The sequence below is a fragment of the Protopterus annectens genome, chromosome 14.part0 (assembly GCF_019279795.1).
Source record: "Protopterus annectens isolate FY-2018-M chromosome 14.part0, PAN1.0, whole genome shotgun sequence".
NCBI lineage: Eukaryota > Metazoa > Chordata > Ceratodontiformes > Protopteridae > Protopterus > Protopterus annectens.
Genome location: NC_056748.1, coordinates 749,072,303 through 749,091,612, shown reverse-complemented (window position 1 = coordinate 749,091,612; position 19,310 = coordinate 749,072,303).

Sequence of the window (19,310 nt, the reverse complement as noted above, 5' to 3'; positions counted from 1 at the left end):
ATGACCCTCTTCAGTGAGGGAGACGTCTAATCCATATCTTCAGGTATGGATATAACATTGTTGTTTTTAATGAATGCAGTGGTTTCTTCTAAGTTATCGAAAGTTCTCATTTCATTTATGTAGGATTTTTATTCTGGCAAGAAAGGCAAGTTCTGTTTTAATGTTGTTTTGCTTTATAAGCTTTAGTAGTGACCAAGCTTTTTTCCTCTGTTCCAGTACTCTAGCAGAATAATTGTTGTCAAACCTTATTGGGTTTTGGTTATATTTTAAAGGACTCTTCCTCCAGGCAGTTTTTAGAACCAATTCTTTATCCAAATAGGATAACAACTTTATAACTATTGATCTAAGTGGAGTAGAAGAAGATGTTGATGCTGGTCTTCCTAAAGCTCTATAAGCCTTCACGATGCCAAATGAGGAACCTTCCTTTAAGTCTAAGACTTCTGGAATCCATGTATTTAAGAAATTGATGATATCTTCCCCTTCAGCTCTCTCTGGGATGCCAAAAGTTCTTATGTTAGATCTTCTCTCCTTGTTTTCAAGGTCATCAACTTTGTTAAGGAGCCAAATGTTTTGTTTAATGAGGTGTTCCTTCTGGGTTTCTTCTTTTTTGAGTCTTCCCTCAGTGTCATTCAGAGAGGTTTCTGTGTGTATTATTTTAGATTGATGTTGCTGAATAAGATCTTTAAGTGCATCTGTTTGTTTCTGACAATTTTCCTTGAGATTTTATAGATTTTCCTTGAAGTCATCCATTTTTAATGACAGTTCTTGCATCGCAGTAGTCATCAGTTGCAATTCTCTTTTTAAAGCCAAGTCAAGAGTGAGAATTCTTTGAAGTAGTCATCTCAGCAGGTAAAATATTCTCCTTTATAGTTCGACAGGAAAAAGTTCACGTAAATCTACCAAATTTTCTAATTGTATGTTTAAAGGATTTATCTACTAGTTCTGAGTATTTCTGTTAAAAAAAAATATTTCCTGTATTTTATATTAGTTTTATGGAGCTCTGAGAATCTGCTGCTTTCAGTTAGCCATTCAGGCTCCACCCAATGTTTCTGTGTCTTGAGGATTCTACACTGTCATTTTTTCCAGTCATGGCATCAGTGCATTTACCAGGATTTCGCACTTTTTTATCATGGGACTTGTGCACCCAGCGCTCTTTTTTATTTTTTAACCTATTAATGTCTATGATATATGCTATGTAAAATACAGTCTAAATATGTGTCATATTGATGAGATTATGTTAAAAACAGGGTCCACCTTGTGAAGGTATACACCAAGACTACTCTCCTTTGCTTGTTGATTTTATCATCTCTCCATTTTTACCATGTGGCTATGGGGATGTGACAGTACAAATAACTAGCGTTTGTGTGTACATATACCAGCATTACATAAAAGTTGCAGTAGGCAGTGGTAGTAAAAATGCACAAACAGTACATGCAGGGTAGCTGCACACACACACTGCACTCTTAAGTGAATAACAAACATACTTACTAAGAAAATGGCTGTTCATATCACTCAACAAATAATTTCCACATATAATAAACCAACAGAGTCACAGCACAATGAGAATTTAGTGTACTTCACATGATGTCTCATTAATAGCTCTCATTTCCAGACTGCACATTTAGCACTGGTATTGATGGTTAAGAACTTCTACTAACTCCCATGCACAAGGTACAAAGTTCACTCCTGATCTCCGACCAATGCCTGTTTGGAGTTTGCATGTTCTCCCTGTGTCTCTATAGGATTTCTCACACCTCCACAAAACATATTGAGTGTTTCCAACTCAAACTCACATAAGAACGGAGTTGTGGACAGCAGCATAGACTCAAGATGATGCCCTATAAGGGGAAGAGCTGTATAGACCAACTGCTTCAGGCATCTACTGTGGTCCACAATATTCTCAAGATAGGTGAACATGAATCCCACCCATCAGTGGATGGCACAAAGAAACTCGTATCAAGTTGCAAGGCAAAGACAGAAACATAAAGAAGATAGTCAGACACCATTCATAAAAGATGCCAACAACCTGCTCACCAGTCCACAGGATATCAAAAGCAGATGGAAGGAGTACTTGCAGTAGCTTCTGAATGAAGAAAACCCCACAGAAACTGTACTGCCCCAGACACAACTTATGGTAAGTGAAGATGAGAAGCTCACTATAGAAGTAAGAACAGCACTAAAGTCAGGGAAGCATCAGGCTCGGATGAGATCACAGCAGATATGATCAAGATGTTGAGTGAGATGAGGAGAAATGGCTCCTGAGGGTACTCATAGTAGTATGGAGAGAAAGACCTATCCCAGATGACCGTTCAGAAACAAAGGGGATATTCACAACTGTGTGCAATACAGAGATATCAAACTTTTACTACACTGGATGAAAGTTCTGGAGAGGGTGACTGATAAATAAATATGAACAGTAGTACAAAGTAAAATGGGAAATGAGCAGTTCAGATTCAGATCAGGATGCAGGACAACTGACCTGATGTTTGCAGTGAAACAGATACTTGAGAAGAAGCTAGAAATAAGGAAAGAGTCCAACTGGGCATTCCTAGATTTGGAGAAAGCATATGACAAGGTCCCAAAAAATCTGATTTGGGCAGTCCTTTGGTGGTTTGAAACCAGTCATTGGTAGAATTTGTGCAAGCTATGCACAAGGACCCAATGACTCAAATATGAACAGTGTTCAGTCTTACAGAGAGGTTCCCAGTGAGAGAGGGTGTGCATCAGTGTTCAGATCTGAAGCCAGTGCTGTTCATAGTGGTGATGGACTATAATAACAAGCAGGTCAGAGGGGACAGATCAACAAAGTTAATGTATGCAAACAATGTGGCATTACAGGCAGGTATTGAGCAAGAACTCAGCAAAGAATAGGGGAATGGAATGCAAAACTGAAGGTACATGGAATGAAACTGAGTTCAGATAACAGTTGTAATGGCAGCAAATGGGGGAAATCCGAAGCTGAAAACTGAGATAGAAGGGAAAATAGTGGAACAGGTTAATAGCTTCAAGTATCTGGGAGGGGTGGTTGAGGAGAAGGGAAGTCTGAATGAGGAGGTCAAAGCCAGAATTAGAGAGGCTGCAGACAACTGGCACAAAGTGTCAGGTGTAGTATTTAACAGACGAATGCCAAAGAAGTTGAAAAGTAAGGCGTGCAAATCAATGGTGTGATCAGTACTACTGTATGGTACTGAAACCTGGGCAGTAACGACAGAGCATTTGAGGAAGCTAGAAGTGATGGAGATTAAGTGCCTGGGATGGGTGGTAAGATGCACACTGTGGAACAGATAAAAGAAATGAGGACATAAGAGCAGAAGCGAAAGTAGCTCTAACTGCAGAAAAGGTCAGAGAGAAAAGATTATGGTGATTCAGGCAGATGTGCAGGAAAGCAGAAGACAATCTGTTGAAGATGATTTGGGACAGACAGGAAGAAGGCAAGAGGAAACAAAGATGTCAGGCAAAAAAAGTGGATGGATTGTGTGAGAGAAGACCTGCAACAGTCAGGTATGAGTGCCAAAGAAGACAGCAGAGTGACATTAAATACGGAGAGATGGCAACAAGTGACAAGACACCTCAACCCCATGTAGAAAATGGGAAAAAGGGGGCTCCTGATGATGAATAACATCATCAGTCAGCAGTGTAAACACTGAAATGTTGCTATTGAGGTCTTTGCCGTGATAGGCAAGGTAATGTGCGAGTGGCACAGCACACTTAGTAATGTGAAGACACAGGCAATAAACAGCCAAATCACATGTTCCAGAGATTGGACTAAGTCAGCTTCTTGGGTTAATAAACACCTCCATTATCCCATCACTTAGACTATACACAGGAAAGTGGTAGTGCTGCAAAGCCCAGTACATGTTACTGCATTACCAATAACTCTTAACATAAAAGTTAGACAGGGAACCTATGTCCTCTGGTGGGATGATGTGCATATATCTGTACTTTCAACTTATAGAGAAACACAGTCTCTCACAAGGAAAATAGGTTCTTCACCCAATGTGACATCTTGCAAGTAACTAGCAATTACTTCACCTAGATTAATAAGTACAGGCATAGATGGAATGATCTCAGCAGCCATCAGGCAGACCTTCCAAGAAAACTATGCTAGCAAGTATATAAGGTAGAACCTGTCCAGACTTCAGCACCCTTCTTGTTGAAACTTACAAATGTATGCAATGATAATATTCTGCCTCTGCAAAATGTGTACTGGAGAATACAGACAGGATGTGCTTAAAATAACTATAGCATCAATATGAGGTGACAGTGCTAGTTACTGTTTTGCTAAACACATGGTGGCATACATCTACATACGGCCATATATGGGTATACTTCAAAGTATCGAATTACCACTTCATCGAATTCCACATCATCAAGATGACATCGCCAAAACTGCAAAAGATCGAACACCCGTAGCATAGAAAACTTTCATGGGAAAAAGAACTACGTGGCCACCATGGTGAACTTTGCCCTTTCTCCACTATAGTGCGATCTCGGAGTTGATATATGGGGGGGGGGGGTTAGTAGTTGTTTTCTTGGTGCTTGTTTTTGATGTTCCAGGTGTTCGATGTTCTGCTGTTTCAATGGTGTATTTTTGATGATGTGGGATTCGATGAAGTGATAATTTGAAGTAGACCCATATATACATGTTTAGATAAAGAGACATAGATACACAGAGCAATGTAAATTCCCAAACTTATATATACCAACTCTGAAACTGATATGTGATAGGAAAAGGAAAAATCCAGGAAATGGATTTATTTATTGACATTTGCTGACTGGAAAAGTCCACTGAGTCAGAAACCCATTTTCAGTGATGGCCCGGGGAGAAAAGCTCCAGTTACAAATCTAACATTTTACAGCAGGAAAATATTTACAATAATAAAACAGTGTACAAAGTTATTATACAATTTTTTGTGATTAGTTATACACAGAGTAAGTTTTATACAATTTGGTTGGGTGTTAGTAGCAGGCGTTCAATATATATATATATATATATATATATATATATATATATATATATATATATATATATATATATGTATGTATATATATATATATATATATATATATATATATATATATATATATATATATATATATATATTTTTTTAGGATTTAGTCTGAATATATTTGACAAACGAATATGGTAGCTTAGCTGATGTAGAAAAGTAAATGAAGTTCAGAGGGTTTTCAAAGAATTACTCAAGCGTTAGAAAAGTCTTACTAGTCAACAAAATTTTTACAGTTTGTTTATGGTGGTCTGTAATTATGGACACAAGGACAGACTTGATTATTAAGAAAGTGTTTTTTAGGACAAATTTGAAAGTTTTTATAGAATTAAGTTGAGAAATCGAGGGGGGTAGGAAATTCCATAATTTTGCTATGGATTGGGAGTACAGGCTTTGTCCAGCACTGTTATTGGATTTGGATACACTTAGAAGCTGTTTATTTAGTAGACCAAAGCTTTCATGAGGGGGTGTAGGGTTGTAGGATAGAATGAAGTGAGGGGCAGTATTCATGATTGTATATTAGTTTATGAGGAAGAGCTAGTTGAGTGAAGTGAAGGTAGTGGGGGAATTCAAACCATTGCAATTCTTTAATGGTATGACAGTGGTGTGTGCAGACTGGAAGGTTGGAGGCAAATCTTCCAATTTTATAATAGCATGATTGTAGTTTGTTACTTAGAGATGTGTGTAGGTTGGTGAAAATGCGTGAATCGTTGAGGAGGGAGGGGAGTAGGATGGTGTTTGCCAGTTTTATTTTTGTAGGTTTATTGTGTAGCATTTATGCCTGTAGAGTTTGGCTAGTTTAAAATGTGTTTTTTTTATTGTATTAAGGAAATGTTGTTCAAAGGATAGTTTGTCATCTATAGTAATGCCTAGTAATTTTGCTGTCTTCACTACTTCAATTTCAGTTTTGTTATGGGAGTATATTTTAAATTCCTGTGGATGTGGTTTAGAAGAAAACAGTAGTAGCTTAGAGTTTTTGGGATTTATTTATTTATTTTATTTAATTACATTTGTTTACCAGGAAAGTCTGACTAGGCCAGAAACCCATTTTTAGAAGAGGCCCGGGGAGAAAAGCTCCACAGAAGTACAAGCAATATACAATAATTAGATAGTAAAATAGTACACATACAGTAAGATGCAGAATACATATCTTCTAGTTATCTATTAGTAGCCAATCATACTTTAAACACCAATTTTCCAAGAATCTTAGTACCACACACTTCACATTTACCCTATATCCAATATCAGTCACATTGCAAAATGGCCAATACCATACAACTACTTATTATCATATTCTTTCTCAGCACCCAGATATCTAGGTGTGATATGGAATTAGTTGATTGGATGATGGTGAAAAGGGGGGTGGTCTAGATGAGTTTAAATGTAATGAAAGAGGGGGGTGAGTGAGAATGGGGGTAGGGTAGGGGAGCGAAGAGAGCCTGAGCATAGCGAGGGCAAATATAGCTGGTAGAGACCTAGCTCAGCAGCAATTCCAGAAACAATCAGGGAAATCAACACAGGTCAAAGCGTAGGTTTACTATGTTAAAGTCAGGATGAGATACTGCACTTATGTCTAGATGGATCTTGCTCTGATTTAACTAGAGTTATAGACTGTATGTTGGGTATGTCTTTAACAAGTTACTCTATAGAGGAGAAGGGGTGAAAAATGAGATGCAGATAAGGAGAGAAGGACTATGGATGCTAGGGGTGAGTCAGTAAAAATAGGGGCAGGGATAAGTGGAACCAACAAAGGAATGTGTGCACACCATTTAGTATTACACCGGCAAGTGATAACTATTACAAATAGAAAGTTACCTGGGCAGGACGTACATATTTTATCTTGCAGGTAAGTTGGTCACCATTTGAGGCATCTGAACAGGTTTTTATGGTGCAAGGTCATGCTTTTGATTTCAGAGAGGTAGACTGCTGAAAAGTATAGCAACAGAAAAACAGGGAGACTTAATTACAAGGGAATAATGGGATGTAGAAAGTTATCTAAAATAATACAGAGGTATTTGCTAGCATGCCTCTAACATTCACAGTGATAAAGCAGTTGGTTCACAATATTAAACTATGGAAAACAATTGCAGTAACCTTCTGCCACAGTGATATTAACAGCCAATATCAAACATCTAGGATAACACTTTCTGTATGAACATCCAATATCAAGAGGCTAGGATAAGGCATTCACAGCAAGTGTAGCAGTCTAATCTGGCATATGCTATAACCTTATACTATCCTTAAGACCATTACGGATTTAATATACGCAAGTCCATCTGTTCAGACAGTCAATCTCCATGTTTCAGGACTCACTCTAGCAGGTCCTGATATTTCAAATAGTTACCTACATCAACAGGTATGTGTATAAGCATAGCTATGGTCTTTGTTTTGCTAAAAAGAGGACTAAGAATAAGGAAGACCACATTGTGGCGTAACCAGAAATTTTAATTTTGTATGAAAGCATCATATTGTGGACCCTCACACACACAAACACAAGTGTAATCCTATACAATTAAAAACACCTATTTTTACATTTTACCTCTAAAACTATAAACATATTTTTGAGTCACATGCACACTTCTATGTATGGTGTAGACAGATGTATATTACAAACTTTAGTTGACATGTCTGAGTGTACTGGCATCTTTGAGCCATACATTTTCTTAAATCTACTTAGAAAAATGTATTCATCTGACTACACTGACAATATATCTGGTTATTGCCTTTGAGCCTAAATCATGTAAGAGTTATCTTTGTAGATCAATGCGGCTGGTCAAAACATATTAACACAGATGTTTACACCCATGTACCTATGAATAGAGACAGTACAGTTATGTGAAAACTCTCACCATGACAATAGATATTCAAATAATAGGATCATTGATACCAAAAGTTACATTTTGCCATAACTAATCACATTTTTTTCTTTTTTTTTTAATTTTTGTTTGAGAAATGATATAGCTAGCAGTAACACCTCTCTCCATGTCAGTTTCTCTGGGAAATGCAAATTTTGGGTCCAAAAATTTGATTCCTTCCTAAATGTGAGCTATATATCTAAGAAGCCTGAAAAGGAATAGCATGAGCCAGCACTATGGCATAGAAGCGTAAGCCCCAACTACACCCAGGGTGACTAAGACATCTGAGGCACTGGCAAATGAGGGTGGGTTTTCCCATCCTGGGTGGCACATGCATGGGTACACAAAGCTGCTGTAGTTTCTTTGTGGAGCTGGGGGAGTCAACAGCAGAGTACTTCCTGAAGAATGGGCAGGGCAGCTCTTTGCAGAAATAAGGAGCAGATCAATGTGGTCCACCCAATGAACATCCCACCTAGGGTGTTACATGTGCTGACTGGGAGAGGGAGGCTAGGACACGAAGGCAGACCTCACAATCAATCAAAAGCTGTGAGGTCAGCTGTGTGTGAAAAAAGTTGTCAAAAAAGGTGTACTAACAGTTTTGAACGTCATAAGGAAAGAAGCATTGAAAGTACTTAGCAGTTTTTATTTTGACAGTTGGAAACAGATGTCTCTGAGTTACTCTTAGCTGAGGACAAGTCTATCATATATGCATCATTTGTTCTTTGTGAAGGCACAGGTTCCCACTGAGCCTAGAGATGCTTATGTTATGGCATTAAACATCTAAGCCAAGGACTATAAATTTGATGAGTTATATAACTCATCAGTATGAAAAGGAGTTCTATGTAATATCAGAAAGGATCATGTGGGGTACACTGCTGACATTCAGATTTAATGTTAAATAAAGCAAAGGATGTCTGCAAGGTGAATGAAATTGCTTTGTGACAGATAAAAAGCTCACAGAACAAAGTTCATAAAGCTAACAGATGGAGAAACTGAAAATGAATTTAGACAGCTGTTGCATAGGTAATCAAAACATGAAATGATGTTAATATTGATGGCATATTATTGACAGAGTGGTCAGACAAAGAAAATCATGGAAATATTATATATATTTTTTAATTAGATTAGACAGTAAGAAAGGCAAAGCAATAGTATAATGCCCTTCTCTACACAATAATCAAGGTTTCATTAAATTTCTTGGTATGATACAGCATCTTTCAAAGTTTATTTTGAATATGTCAGACACCAGTTTGACATTAAGTAAATTATTGTAATAAGCTATGGAATGATTCTGGAGTATAGAACAAGAAAAAACCTTGAAACGAGATGCCCACACTCAAGTATTTTGGTGTAAGTCAGTTTGCAAGTAGATGTCAATGGCTTAGAAGTTCAGCATCTTTACTGACAATAGGATGCTTAGACAAAAAAACAGATAACTTGCTTAGTGTATGTTTATGAAAGTTTCATGAATATACTCATGAAAAAAGTGCACACATTCTAAGCCATTACACAGTGCACTTATATGTTTTGGGACAAGACCCTGCTAAGAGTACAGATAATGGCATTGTAGTTATAAATGTATGACTTAGCTGTGAAGTATAAACAAGGAAAAGAGAAGCATATTGCAAATACTGAGTTGTTCACATACAGATCTTCTTGATGATAAATTGGACATTAACTGCACAATTCCACAGTTATCTGTGACTAAAACGTTTCACAAGTGTACTAAGACCAGTCTGACATTTAAAGACATGCAGGTAGGTGGTTGCGTGAATGGGTGTGCCTTCTTTGAAGGTTGGGCGTTGGGCTGGCAACTTGGCACCGTACAAAATCCACTGCCAATCATTAGTAGACCGGAGTTCCGCTGTGGCGATCCTTAACCGGGAAAAGCTGAAAGACAAAGAAGAAGAAGACTGAGACCAGTCTGAAAATGAAGATGGTTTGAATAGTAACTACCAGAGGTTGGCCAGAACAGAAATCTACCATGGGGGAAAATATAGCTTATAAGGCTGAACATTTAAAGCTGATACATCAACAATACCTAATCAATAAGGAAAGAAATGACAAGAATTTATGAGTCATACCTGGGAATTGTTAATCAAAAAGAAAAATTGTTGTAATGTATTATTGTGGCCAAAATATAAACTTCAAATACATCAAGATGTTCAGAAGATTTGAGCTATGTAAGGCCTACTATAATAATAATCCAAGAGAAAAATATAAAATCAAGTCCCATAAAGAAAATGGAATAGTGAGATTTGTTTCAATATCAAAATGTGCATTTGATCTGTACTATTGAAATTACTAAGTTAATATATATTGCAAGTAGAGATATGATCAGTGTATGGAATATCAGATTATGATAGACAGCATTCAAGTATGGAAGTCAGGAGATTCATAGAATGATGAGTTTTGATAAGGGACCTCTTGTCCTAACTACCCACGTCTGATGGTCAAGTTGACAGGGCTCCACAGACTGTCAAAATATCTCATGAAGAACTCACAGAGCACTGTGAGTATTTGTCCACATAGAGATCCATACTTACCTCTGGGCATCTCAGTAGCTACTATAGTGATGTTCACTTACCTTTATATTTATATAAGAATGCCCCATGGTAAATTGAGGTATATCACTAGCTCAAAAACTGATAGGTCATAGATTAAAAGGTATAATTCCTACACTTAATTCTTTGAAGGTTGGGCGTTGGGCTGGCAACTTGGCACCGTACAAAATCCACTGTCAATCATTAGTAGACCGGAGTTCCGCTGTGGCGATCCTTAACCGGGAAAAGCTGAAAGACAAAGAAGAAGAAGACTGAGACCAGTCTGAAAATGAAGATGGTTTGAATAGTAACTACCAGAGGTTGGCCAGAACAGAAATCTACCATGGGGGAAAATATAGCTTATAAGGCTGAACATTTAAAGCTGATACATCAACAATACCTAATCAATAAGGAAAGAAATGACAAGAATTTATGAGTCATACCTGGGAATTGTTAATCAAAAAGAAAAAATGTTGTAATGTATTATTGTGGCCAAAATATAAACTTCAAATACATCAAGATGTTCAGAAGATTTGAGCTGTATGTAAGGCCTACTATAATAATAATCCAAGAGAAAAATATAAAATCAAGTCCCATAAAGAAAATGGAGTAGTGAGATTTGTTTCAATATCAAAATGTGCATTTGATCTGTACTATTGAAATTACTAAGTTAATATATATTGCAAGTAGAGATATGATCAGTGTATGGAATATCAGATTATGATAGACAGCATTCAAGTATGGAAGTCAGGAGATTCATAGAATGATGAGTTTTGATAAGGGACCTCTTGTCCTAACTACTCACGTCTGATGGTCAAGTTGACAGGGCTCCACAGACTGTCAAAATATCTCATGAAGAACTCACAGAGCACTGTGAGTATTTGTCCACATAGAGATCCATACTTACCTCTGAGCATCTCAGTAGCTACTATAGTGATGTTCACTTACCTTTACATTTATATAAGAATGCCCCATGGTAAATTGAGGTATATCACTAGCTCAAAAACTGATAGGTCATAGATTAAAAGGTATAATTCCTACACTTAATTCTTTATTAATATCAGAGAATTTAAGTCAAGTACAATGGAGAATAAAACAAAGCCAGGCAAAAATCATCTTGACCATGTTTGTCTTCATTAAAGGACCAAAAAAGAGTGAGCCTAAAGCAAGGTTCCTCAGAGATGTGGCCAAAAGGTGTGGCTGTGGAGCAATATCAGCAGCAAAGGTTGTTTGCTGTATGAACTGCAGATGGGAAGTTGCCAAGTGTCAGAGAAGAAACAAAACACTTAATTCCTGGCTAAGACATAATGAAGACTAGATGGAGAAATATATCTCCAAGTATGACTTGAATTTTTTATTATTTTATTCCCCTATATAGTCTGCTGATAAGACACAACTCTCAAGTTCACCTTCTGTCATTCCAGATGTAAGTAGTTGGCTTGTAGGGGTGACTTTGCCCAATGATTCTTGGAATTCATAAATTCCAATGCCCTGGATCAACTAATCCATAGTCCCACCAGGGCCTCCAATATCCTAGACCTGGTCCTTACCAACATGGGAAATCGTTGCTCCACACCTATGGTCACCCCCTCATTGGTCAGGTCTGACCATAAGCTAATCACCCTTAACATCCACATCCCATCCCCATCCCCACCCCCACCTCCAGTAAGGAAACCTCCATAAAAACATTCTCCAAAGCCAACTTCATGCTACTCAAGTCAGAAGTGACAAACTTCATGACACCCAAGCAGATGGGAACTGAAAGTTTGACTGTTGAATCCTACACTACGGCACTGTACAAGCACATCCACTCATGCATGAATCGTGCCATCCCAAAAAGAACCAAGATGCTCTCCTCCAAAAAAAAAAGCCAATCTGGTGGTCCCCTTCCATAAAAAAAACTTTACAACAAAAGGAAGAAACTGTTGCAGAAAAGAGGAAAATCCCAGGATGCATAAAACTCCCTTACCAGCCTCAGTAAGGAGCTGAGATCCCTCATAAAATCCTCCAAAGCTAGTTACAAAAATAAAATTGCCAAAGATTCCAAAGACGACCAACAAAGCATTCTATAACTATGTCAAGAATCTAAATGGCAATGCTCAGATCTGCTCTGAGCTACAACAGAATGGCATTAAATATACTGATCCCAAGGATATTGCCAATATCCTGGCAGATCAATTCAGTGCCAACTTCACCCCCCTCTCACCCCCTAAATGGTCCATCTCAATACCAGTACATTGCCAAATTCCGGTAATAATGGCCACACAGGTAAAAAAATGCACTCTCCAAGGCTAAGAATACAGCATCCATGGGACCAGATGACATCCTGGGCTGTGTACTACATGAACTACAAAATGAACTGGCACCTCACATAAGTGTCATGTTTAATCATAGCCTCACCTCAGGCTTCATGCCCACTGAGTGGTGCACAGCTACATTTATCCCACTCCACAAGGGGGGATCCACCTTGGATCCTGGGAACTACCGCCCCATCAGTCGGATGAGCCTGATCTGCAAGGCCATGGAACTTATTATCATGGAACTTATAAACAAAAACATTGGCAACCTTCAAACACTGGACCCCACCCAGTTTGGATTTGTGGAGGGCCGATCTTGTCTCCTGAACCTGATTGACTTCTTGGAATCAGTCTCCAGTGCCGTGAATGAGGGTAAGATGGTCCACACAGCCTATATAGACCTCGCCAAGACCTTTAACACCATCCCCCACTCTGGAATCATAGATAGACTTACTAAGCTGGGCATTAATCCATATATCACTCAATGGGTTGCCAACTGGCTTACTGACAGAACCCACACTGTAAAAGTAGCCGACTCCAAATCCATCTCCAGACAAGTGACAAGTGGTGTAATTCAGGGTTCAGTCCTGGGGCCACTCTTGTTTGGCATTTACTTCTCTGAAGTACAGGCCAACACTAAGGGACTCTGGCTAACAAAGTTCGCAGATGACTGCAAACAGGGAGCCATTATTGAATCCCAAAATAATGTGGATACTCTACAAAAGGGCCTTACAGAAACAGATGCTTGGTGCCAGAGCCATGGGCTCAAGCTCAATTCCAAGAAATGTATAGTTATCCCCTGTGGGAAAAGACATGTACCCCTAAATTACCACATAGGTGGCAGTACACTAAACACCGAAAGTGTGATAAGATACTTAGGGACACAGGTGGGCAGTGGTCTCACCTTCGATAACCACATCACCACAACAGTCAGGAAATCCTTCTATGTGGCACACCTCATCACTAAGGGCTTTTCATCCAGAAAAAAGGAGGTCATTGTCTCACTGTACTAATCCCTCATTAGACCCATTATAGAATACAACACCCCATTTGGTATGTACCTTTCAAAACATCTGCAACTGGAAAGGCTGCAGAAATACCTCATTAAAAAAATCACAGGCCTAAAGCAGATGCCCTACGCTAACTGTCTTAAAAAACTCCAGCTATACTCTGTCGCATATTGTCTACTCAGAGGTGATCTCTGCTTAACATACAAGGCCATGTCAAACCCAGAGCTGTTGGACATGCTACACTTAAAGAAATCCCAATCCCTCAGGGCCACACACTCCAGGGATCTAAACCTTATCACAATAAACAAAACATGCTGGAGGGATAGGTTCCTGACCCAGAGACTCCCCAGATTCTGGAATAGACTGCCCATACATGTCAAGCAGAGCACCTCTTTGGCCCTCTTCAAAAGGAACCTTAATGACTGGATGGGAGAAAGGAAATTCACCCCGGGGATCACGTCAGTCACCCTGCTAGACAGGTGTCCAGTGAAGTAAATAGTGTGGGAAGAAATAGACAGGGAATTGTTATGGCTAGGCTTGTATAGGCCCTAGGGCCGAAAGCCTAGTACCAACCTATGAACCTATGACTAGTATCCAGTGCTACAAATCTGAAGCCAACTGCTATGGTCCTTAACAATGCTTATAGCCATTAGCCATTGTCAAGTAAGAGACAGCAATCAGAGAAGAGAGCTTCCTATTTAGCACTAAGCATGCAGCACAGCTGCTTGTATCAAGTGAAATGCATTTGGTAACAAATACAACAAACATAACTGGACAATACAAACAAACATAACTGTACAGGTAGAATGCTATAGATATAGATGAGGCACACAGGTTCAAATAACTGCTGGCACTGACCTACACACATCGGCCACTAAAACTGCTATACATGGCAATGCAAACATGCAGTGTTTCTACATCACAAATGTAGTGGGCAACCCACACTAACAGAAAATGAAGAGAAAGGAAATAAATCAATTTAACTTGTAGTACACCCTACCTTCTGGTTCAAGAGTTGGCAGACAACAGAAGATACGGAGTTGAGATGGCATTCAATTTGTAATATGTCCTTGGACAGCCAAGTGTTAATGCATATACAATGTTGCTGAACTAAGTTCAGCAGGAAGAGAAAACTGATGTCTATACCCTCTGTGATTAGTTCCAATTTGGGCTTGCACAGGCAAAACTGCAGTGTCCATGCTGAAAGAGAATGAGATCTGAACCATTGTGTTGAGCCACACATGTTGATGTGAAACAACAGTTAGCCACACTTATACTAGAGCAACACCAGTCTGACATGGTTAAGTACATCTAACAACTTTACAACAAAATGTGGCATAATTTGCTGCCCAACATATAAGCCCTACATCCTGTACCCTAACCCCACCAACTAGATTCAAAGCTGCCAGAACAGACCTTACCACTGTGTCAGAGGGAAGGAACATTATATGACAGATGCTTGGATGCTTACCATCTCAACTACAAAAAACATATATATATTATATACCATTAACAAACTCAAAACAACACTATCAGTTCTCATCCAAATAATTATCTGTGAAGTTTCTCTACTACCTTGGAGAAAGTTATATTTGGAAAGCAGGTGGTGTCCATTTCAGAAATTTGATTTGGGATTGCAGGAGTGATATTTTGTGATTCCAAGAAATAAGCTTCAAGTTCTTATAAATTTATTAGCTATACCACATGAGTACAACTTCAAAGGGACAGCAGGGAAAAAATGGGTGGGAGAAAGTTTAATTTTAATTTAGTTCTTAATTTAGTCATTCATTAAATAAGAAAGGGAATTAGCTACATCAGACCTTTTCAGCCCTGACCCACCTTACAATGACAATGGCAAATGCAATACATTTGGACAGTTTTAGAGAATCTCGATCAGACAGTGACCGGGGGTCAGGATTAAACCATGGAACTGTGAAGCAAAAATCTTAATCACTGAGACAGTTAATGCCCCTGATGTTTGCAAGAGATGACCTTGAAGATCCGTTCTTATGGATACTGTAGAATACAGTCCCAAGTAGTAATTTCAAGAAAATGTAGAAAGGAAAATTTAAACACCTCAGTGTATAGAAAAGACATCTTCTTAGGCTAAGATCCCTTGAAGCACGACTCTGCCAAAGAATTCTCAGTCTCTAGAAATTATATGTAACTTGAAATGCTTACTGAAAGTGTAGTCAGATATCCACCTCAAACACAAACATTCAGTGAATGAATTGTAGAAAATCTGTTACAGTAGTTACAGACTTGTTGCCTTAGTCTTCAAAACACCCAGCCAATGGCTTGATTTATTTCTACTAAATGAGAACAATACACTTTGTGTCCTGACCTGTTTTTTAAGCCACTGCTTAGAAATCCTGACTCCATTTCTGCCACTAGCAAAGGATACAAAGACTTGAAAATCCTAAGTGTTCTAGTACTCTCTGTGATGAAAGTCTCCGTGATCTTCCTATGAGCCTATCTAAGCTCTCAACAATTTCTATAGCTTCTCTCTAAGCTCTCAACAACTCCTACAGCTACCCTCACACAGTCCAACCTTGTAAATATTGTAAACAGCATTCTACTGTTGATGTGTATATGCAAAGCATATTTACATTTTCTTAAAAGGTTTGTATGTAAACTGTTTTCACACCTAATACATATCAGTTTTCCTGAAATGAAACTGTATTATCCCTACCTTCAAGCTTAATGAATTTGTTAACTATGCATGATATTGAATGCATTTATGAGTAATTATTCTACATAATATTATCTTTAATATTAACTATCAGTTGTATCGAAAACTGTATAATGCATCTTGGAGCTTTTCTCCCCGGGCCTCCACTGAAAATGGGTCAATTCGGCCCAATGGACTTCCCTGGTAATCAAACTGCAAATAAATAAAATAAATAAATAAATAAATAGGAGATACTGTCAGCACAGATAAGTAGAATTTTGTAAATAGTGATATGTCATTGGTAAATATCAAAATGATTTGTAAAAGATGCTTGTATTAGAAATGTATGTCATGTATATATCAAACTGCTCTGTACAGATGTTTGTTTTGAAAAGGTATTTGTAAAAGTGCTGTGTTTAAAATGTGTTCAGAGTGTGCCCTACTGGAAGAGAACAGAAATGTACATGTACTGTTTTAACTTTTTAAATGTATATATTGTAACAGTGGAAACTGGGAATACAGGAGGTTAACTTCACTCTAGTACACTTTAGAAAAATATCTGAAATTAAATTACCTTATAGTACATAATAAACAGGCTACCTCACAAGTTTTCAATGCAGCTAGAAACCCAGAGTCTGTGCTAGGAAGCTTTCTGCATTGTCCTTGGAGTGAATTAATTGCTACTTTTGAAGCATGAAGGAATACCACTGTTTTATGACTTCCAGCATCTGCCAAAGATCTGAGGAAAAGCCATTGTCTGTATATTTTTACAGGTAGATGATAAATGCTGCCAGCTTCTAGCAATGGAGGTTTTGGCCTGGGAACTAGAAGGCAGATGACCAGAAATTATGTCATTCTGCAGGATATCCCAGCAGTAATATTTTAGATATTAATCTGAGAAGTCTCTTAGTGAGACAGAGCACTCTGTATTCGGTCTTGGACCTGACAAGAACCATTCAATACACATCTACCTTGCTCTAATGAAGTAAGTTTCTAAGGAACAGTATACCTCTCTAAAATACAGTCAGTAATATAGCAAAGCTTAATTTAGATGTTTTTCTTTATTTGTGTGAAATGATACTGCAATGTTATTTTAAATATTTCCTGTGGTTTTGAACTCTGATGTCACTGTAAATATATATACAGTATTGTCTTGTTCTTTTATTATTTATTATTAAATTTATATAAACCTTTCATTGTAGCTGATCTGTGTAGAGATATTTAAGTTTTGAGAGTACTTGCATATTTATTTGGTGACACTGTATGGGCCACTCCTAATAGTCTTGCTCTTGGTCAAACTACCATTTGCATCAGTATTACTATTGCACAGTAAAATTGGACACCCTTTATTAAGGGTCTTAAAATAGATGATAAGGGGTTCCGGTGGCAGTGATAACTACATTATAGTCTGGGTAGAAGGAGGCATATCTAGTAAACTTGTGATGGCCTTTCCCAGCTGTGTGTGTGTGTGTGTGTGTGTGTGTGTGTGTGTGTGTGTGTGTGTGTGTGTGTAAAACAAATCTCCAAGAATGTGTGATTGTCAGCTACTTGGGCAAAGACATGAAGCACTGGTTGGACAGAGAGAGTGTTGGAGGACTTGGCTTGGAAACCTGGCTAAAGACTCAATGCTATAGCTGTGCCAGTGGGGAGTCTTATTGGGGATCAGGAAAAACCAGCCCGAGACAGACTATGGTCTCTGTGTGCTCTTAAGGGAAATTACACTCGGAGACAGCTACATCTGGAAATACTGTGTGTGTACCTGTTGTCCTCTCAGTGAACATCTCCCACGGTTGCCATTGGTGAGGATTGAGGCTCCTTGATTACTGGTCCATTGGTGGGTCATCACATTTTGGTGGGCAGCGGTGGGATCACCATATCACATTTTGGGATTTAGTGGTGTGGATACTGAACTCCCATAGCCTGCAAACAGTGGTCACTAAAGAAGGTGTTTTGTGCTCTTGAGCCGCCACATGGTAGACATTCAGAATTTCATATCACAGTAATTTTACTTATTTTTTGTTAGCTTAGAAAGTCAGGGAGAGCAGGCAAGGATGTCAGCAGTGGAGTATGGCAAGCTGACAAGGAGCCAGTTGGCTGAGATGTGCCAAGTCAAAGAACTGCTGCATGCCAACCTGACTAAAGCAGAAATGATTGCAGCCTTAATCACAGCTGCATCACAGACCAGCAACCAGGAGAATGACCAGACTGGCCTTGGGGATGTACAACTCTCAAAATGGACAGTTCAACTGCTGATATTATGACCAAGGATAATGATCACAGTTTTAAATTTAGAGTTATACAGAAGGTACATATTAATCTAAGGGGTGGAGATATAAAGTGGATATAAAAATTGGACACACCCCTGATAAAATGCCAAGTTTTTGTGATATACAAAATGAGACCACAATAAATAATTTCAAAATTTTCCCACATTTAATGTGAACTATAACCTGTACAATTCAATTGAAAAACATCTGTTAGGGGAAAAAAATATAAAAAATAAAAAATGTACAATAAGTTGGTTGCATAAGTGTGCACACCCTTAAACTATTACTTTGTTGAAACACCTTTTGATTTAATTACAGCATTTGGTCTTCTTGGGTAGGAATCTATCAGCATGGCACATCTTGAGTTTGCAATATTTGCCCACTTAACCTTGCAAAAGCGCTCTAAATCTGTTAGATTGTGAGGGCATCTCTTGTGCACTGCCTTCTAAAGGTCACCCCACAGATTTTCTATTGGATTTAGGTCTGGGCTCTGGCTGAGCCATTCCAAACTTTAATTTTCTTCTGGTGAAGGCATTCTTTTGTTGATTTGGATGTATGCTTGGGGTCATTATCGTTTTGAAAGGTGAAATTCCTCTTCATTTTCAGCTTCAGCTTTGTAGCAGATGCCGGAAGATTTTGGGCCAGAAGTGACTGGTAT